The sequence below is a fragment of the Lepidochelys kempii genome, chromosome 2 (genome assembly GCF_965140285.1).
Source record: "Lepidochelys kempii isolate rLepKem1 chromosome 2, rLepKem1.hap1, whole genome shotgun sequence".
NCBI classification, from domain to species: Eukaryota; Metazoa; Chordata; order Testudines; family Cheloniidae; genus Lepidochelys; species Lepidochelys kempii.
In genome coordinates, this window is record NC_136381.1 from 222,301,743 (window position 1) to 222,307,742 (window position 6,000).

At 46.7% G+C, this 6,000-nt stretch overlaps 1 protein-coding gene across 10 annotated transcripts in view; it reads right to left on the reverse strand.

Annotated features, from left to right (window-relative positions):
* The window catches only part of DYNC1I1 (dynein cytoplasmic 1 intermediate chain 1), a 272,137-nt gene extending 267,330 nt beyond the window's left edge, over nt 1-4,807 (reverse strand). For 4 of the 10 annotated variants that reach the window (XM_073333888.2, XM_073333884.2, XM_073333885.2 and 1 more), the window contains exon 1: nt 4,531-4,805. The gene's annotated coding sequence lies outside the window, so the exon portion shown is untranslated. Of the gene's footprint in view, nt 1-4,530 lie in introns of all 10 variants that reach the window. The other 6 variants (XR_012157549.2, XM_073333889.2, XM_073333887.2 and 3 more) reach the window with 2 other exon arrangements.
* Between the last annotated feature and the right edge of the window lie 1,193 nt (nt 4,808-6,000).

Consider the following 6,000-nt stretch of genomic DNA (forward strand, 5'->3'; position numbering starts at 1 on the left):
GAAGTCCAGAGAAGAACAACAAAAATGATTAAAGGTCTAGAAAACATGACTTATGAGAAAATATTGAAAAAATGGGTTTGTTTAGTCTGGAGAAGACTGAGGAGGGACACAAGAGTTTTCAAGCACGTAAAAGGTTTTACAAGGAGGAGGGTGAAAAAATGTTCTCATTAACCTCTGAGGGATAGGACAAGAAGCAATGGGCTTAAATTGCAGCAAGGGAGGTTTAGGTTGACCATTAGGAAAAAACATCCTAACTGTCAGGGTGATTAATCACTGGAACAAATTGCCTAGGGAGGCTGTGGAATCTCCATCATTTGAGGTTTTTAAGAACAGGTTAGACAAACACCTGTCAGGAATGGTCTAGTTATTATGTAGTCCTGCCTTGAGTGCAGGGGACTGGACTAGATGACTTACTGAGGTCCCTTCCAGTCCTACACTTCTATGACTCTTGTGCATGTAATACATATTGTAAAACCAGGCCCATGCGTTTAGATAAACCACTAACTTTGTTTTGTTAATGTTGTGAGAAGTGCAGTGGAAAATCTTTCCAGTACATTACTGTTACGAATAAAGAGACAGAAGACAGAGAGACATAGTCCTATGTATCACTATAGCACAGAGCAATACACTTAAGAATATGTCATTCCACATTTTTAACATAACCCTGCTGTATTCATTAGATGTTACAAGAGGAATAGTTTTGGTTGTGTCTGCCCCCAATTAACAACTGAACTGGTAAATGTGAGAGATACCCAAAGAAACATGGAGAGAGGGAAGAGACGTGGAAGGACGATTGGGAAACACAAAGCAGTGTTCCTAAAACTGTCGCCGTATAATTGTTTACTAGTGAGTGATGCTGAATTAAACCACTCACTTTACTAAGTTAAACATTAACTATTCTACTAGCCAAATGGGGGCATTTAGACAGTGCCGAGAGAAGAAGAAGTGACATGGAGCAGCACCAGGACTTCAGGGAGGGATTATATCTCAGCAGGATGCAGCCTATTCTCTCCAGGCCCATGGAACCAATATGCAGGCACTGGACCAGTGTAAAATAGGGTAAAAAGGTACATTTGCTCTGTGATTAATTCCTGGGACTCAAGAGTCATCTGAACATTGATTTATTCATCCGATAATGCAATTATATGCATGTTGGGCAGAGCACAGCTGTTAATGGGCTTTGGATCAGGCCTGGTGTAAGTCAGTGGAAAGATTTCCACTGACTTTAATAGGATTTGGATCGGGCCTACGCTTTCAAATAGTGTGCATAGTTGGTTACCTGCACCACTCCATGACCCTGACTGCCCCCTCACTGAAGTCAGTAAGAAACTTTCTTTGCCTTCAGTAAGGGCAGGACTTGGCCCTATGCCCTTAGTCATTGCAGTAATTTAAACATTGTTCCATGATGCATTATCATCCCAGAAAATGATTTCCAGAAACTTTGTCACTCCTGCACTGGGCCCTCTCTTACTGTAATGTTTACTGTAACCAAGCCTTTTTTAGCATGTTCTGTGTATATTATTGGGGCAAAAAGCCTCCCATGCACTTACTGTTGTGAAAACTGGCTTATAGATCTGAGTATGTAATTGTTAATGGGGAAATCATCAACAAATGGATGTGTTTGTCGAGGAGTTCCACAGGGATCAGTTCTCAACCCACTGCTATTCATTGTTTTTTCAATTGTTGGGAAGAAAATATAAAATCATTGCTGATAAACTTAGCAGATGGCACAGAGGTTGGTGGAATGGTAAATGAAAACAGGTCACTTACAGAGAGTGATCTAGATTGCTTGGTAAGCTGGGCCCAATCGCACAACATATGTTTTTAATAAAGCCAAATGCAAAGTCATACATCTAGAAATAAAGACTGTATGTCACTCTTACAGGATGCGGAGACTGTACCCTGGAAAGCAATGACCAAAAAGAACTTAGGAATGGTAGATAGCCAAATGAACATGAGTCCCCAGTGAAATGTTGTGTGGTAAAAAGAGCTAACACAATCCTTAGATGTATAAATAGGGAACTATCAAGCAGCAGTAGGACTTAGATTGAGCCAGAATGGTGTATTAGCTGCCATCTTGTTTTTCAGAATCTCAGATTTTTGATTTTTATTTATTTGTTTGTTTGTTTTTAAAGCAAGGCCATGTCTACACTACAAACTTCTGCTGTATAGCTCTGTCACTCAGGGGTTGAAGAGCTGTGGTCCCTCACCAACACAACTGTGCCAGCAAAAGCCCCTAGGGTATATGCAGATTATACAAACAAAGCTGTGCTTATGCCAGTATAGCTTATTTTGCTTAGGGGTGGGAGTGGGGGAAGAAGAGGGGTCTGAAAAAAGCTATACTGGCAAAAGCCCATTTTTTGCTAATATAAGCTGTATCCACACTAGGACGGCTTTGTCAATAGAGCACACTAATACACCTATACCAGAAAAAGTATGTCAAGATAAATTACCAGGTGCAAAGCCTAGAACATGTCAGGCCTTTCCACTTCATCCCTACTATTCATTAGGTTACAAAGTTTTAGTCTGTTTAGATTCTACAGGATATAAGTATTTAAGGTAGTATTCCTCTGTATTAACACTCACATGAGCAATCATATGTTACTTCAGTGCGGTTTTCCACACTGGATCTAAAAAGTGATACTGGTAAGTGGAAGTGGATCCAAGGCACAGGGAAAAGATTGCTTTCACACCAGGACAAGGCTTGTGACAATTTAAAAGTATGGCTTTTGACTTGTGTAATGCATCAGACACATTTGAGAGGCTTCTGGACAGAGTAATGCATGGCATATTTGTTATACCTATAAGGAGTCCGGTGGCACCTTAAAGACTAACAGATTTATTTGAGCATAAGCTTTCATGGGTAAAAACCCCAGTTCTTCATCCTTCAAGTTGCAGTGGGGGAGGTTTAGATTGGATATTAGGAAAAACTTTTTCACTAAGAGGGTGGTGAAACACTGGAATGCGTTACCTAGGAAGGTGGTAGAATCTCCTTCCTTAGAGGTTTTTAAGGTCAGGCTTGACAAAGCCCTGGCTGGGATGATTTAACTGGGAATTGGTCCTGCTTCGAGCAGGGGGTTGGACTAGATAACCTTCAGGGGTCCCTTCCAACCCTGATATTCTATGATTCTATGATTCTATGGACATCTATGCTATTGTTATACCTATGCTATTCCAAACAATAATATATATGGTGGGGAGGGGGCTCATGCTGCCTGCTGATCTTTGGGAATTCCCAGGAACAGACAGACATAACTATAAAAAACATGACATTGAGAAATTGATTTAAACTCACTAATCATAGGAAAATGGCCTTTCATTCCATCCTTCACTAACCCGGTATCACAGGGCCTCCTTGGTCCTGCTTCTGTCTCCATCTACAAAACCATGCAGAGACCCTTATGCTGGTTCAACACCCTGTGTAGTTTATTTATAATTGAGTCCCACCATCTTCACAGCATACCGAGCGCCTTCACAAGCAGAGGGAGAGCAATCTATCTGATTGCCTGCTTTCCCCTTTTCACTGCCTTCCTCTGCCTATTTGCGGGCTCTGGCTAATGGCTTAATTACCCTTTCTGCTCTACCCTAGACATACATTAGGCACAGGTCTGCCTCCTCAGCTCCAAGCTGCTATGCCTGACTGGAGCTCCTGTGAACAGAGTGTTGAGTCAGGGTTTCCTACCTAGCACTCTGTCACACCCTGTTGTGAAACTAGCGATAGCAGAAGGCTGAATGTTAATTCTGTTTGCTTTGGTGGATTTAAGTAAGCCTGTTGTTCCTTTTATTAAACAGGAAATTAAACATAGGAACCGGTTTTGATTTAACCTCTTCAGTGCTGAGGCACAAACCAAGTTATTCCAAGCACCATATCCTCTGCACCCCACCCAGCGCAGTAGGAGGCACCTGCTCTGACGATGCACTGCTATGAATGGGCATTGCTGTAAACTGGGACAAGAACAGGGAGGCAGGCATGTGTCGGGGTTAATAATTCCCACCCCAGGCAGAGAGAGAGAGAGAGATCTGGGAAAGCAAAGCTGGAAAAGCTCTGTGAGGCCAGCTAGTCCATCCCCTTGCTAGCAGGACTGGTCCCTCTACAGCCCAGGACCAGTCCCGTTGTAAATGTGGGGGAGCCCAGTAACTCCCCCGCTGCACACGCTCTCCGGGTCTTTGTCCAGATGGGGAGACCACCCTCAGATTTAGGGCAGCGCTACAATCGCCAGACCACTTTGCAGAGTGGTCCCTAGCTGTTTCCCAGGTGTGGGGGTGGGGGGGCGGCATTTTCAGTGCCTTTCCTCCCCTCCCCCCGCCCCTCTGCGTGCAGGCTAGATGCTTTTTATTTTACTCGTAGAAAAGATGACCAAAGGGAGAGACTCAGCATTTCTCATCCCCTGGGCGGCCGCAGCCCGGATGCTTTTAAGCCCCGCCGCACAGCTTCCCCCCGACCACAGCGCAGCACCAGCGCAAGCGTTTGGGGCCGGTGATGCCGCCAGTGGTTCCCCCAAGGGACACGGGCGCGCACCCAGGCTTTACCTTGCTGTGCTCCCCGCCAGCGGTCGAATGGGCTTCCGGCTGTGCGCAGCCCTCCCCCGGCCCCGGGGAGGAAGGAGGTGGACAGAGCCCGGCGCTCCCAGGCGGGCGGAATCCCCAATGGCTGCGGCTGCGATGTGTGGTGGTGCCCCTTACTGCAGCAGGAGCGCGGCCGCGGCGGCTGCGGCTGCGGCTGGGAGAATGTGCTGCCTCACGCCGGCCAGGCTCCTCCCGGGCACAGCCGCTTCCCTCCTCCTCCTCCTCCTCCTCGCCCCTGGCGCTGACATCTCCCCGCCTCTCTGCAGCCCGGCCCCGCGCATCTTCCGCGAGAGCGACAGGGAGCGGCAGCCCCACCCCCCGCGAGGCACTCACTGAGGGGGTAGGGCCCTGCCAGGCCCTGGCGCGGGGACCCAGGGGGCCTAGCGGGTGTCGCGTTCAGTTATTTGGCTGTGACACAGGAGCATCAGGGTCACTCGCCCCCTGACCCTGGATGTGGCACAGGTCACATCCAGTCTGTGGCAGAGAACTTGGGCCACATCCAGGCCGGGACAGAAACACCTCGTCTGCAACTTGGGTGGAAAGGCCGCGAATCCATCTGTGGCAACCCATGTCTGTGAGGGACACCAGGGATGGGCTCCATTTCAAAGTAGGCGAGTTAGGCCACATCCTGTCTGTGTCACAGGGAAGGGCCACATCCAGTCAGTAACACCAAATATTACAGGCAACTCAAAAGAACATTCAACGTTCGCCCCACAGTACAAAGGCACGAGGGCAAGTGGTGCAGAAGAATTTGCCACATCTGGCACACAGCTCAGATCCCAGTAAAAAGGCATCGGAGGCTCATGCCACATCCAGTTCAATCACACTCAGCTGGGCTGCACTGAATCACAGACCTCACTACAAAAACAAAAAGTTTTGCAGGGTAGGTCAGTTGCTGTTAAGGACGCAGTGGTCCCCAGTTCAATTGGAGGCAAAGTAGCAAATGCCCCACGGATTCTCTCTTTCCTTTAAGTTTTCCTAATAGCTGTTGTGTCATTGAAAGGAGTACATGGAAAGAGGCTTTAGCCAAGATTTAAAACATGACTAGTAAGTCGGGGTGCCTCGATTTTTGGATGCCCAATTTGAGATTTTTGGGTGCCCAATGTGAAGAGCAGGACCTGTTCTGCTGCCTCATTGCTCTGAGCCTATTCCTGGATAGCTCTCATGCAGCGTTCTTGAATTGACAAAGCCAGACCATTTTACCGTGATACCCTCTCTGCTTCTGCTATCCACTGTTATTATGGTAGCATCCAAAATGTTAGGCACTTGTCAAAAACAGGAAGACCAAGTCCATGCTCCTTGACCTTCCAGGTCAAAGATGTAGTATTTAGCAACACTTTACTGGCCATTTCAAAGGATACATGATACATTATTATCCTAAATGCCATTATATTTTTGTTATGTTTTTGTTACAAACTAATGCAATTCCGTGTT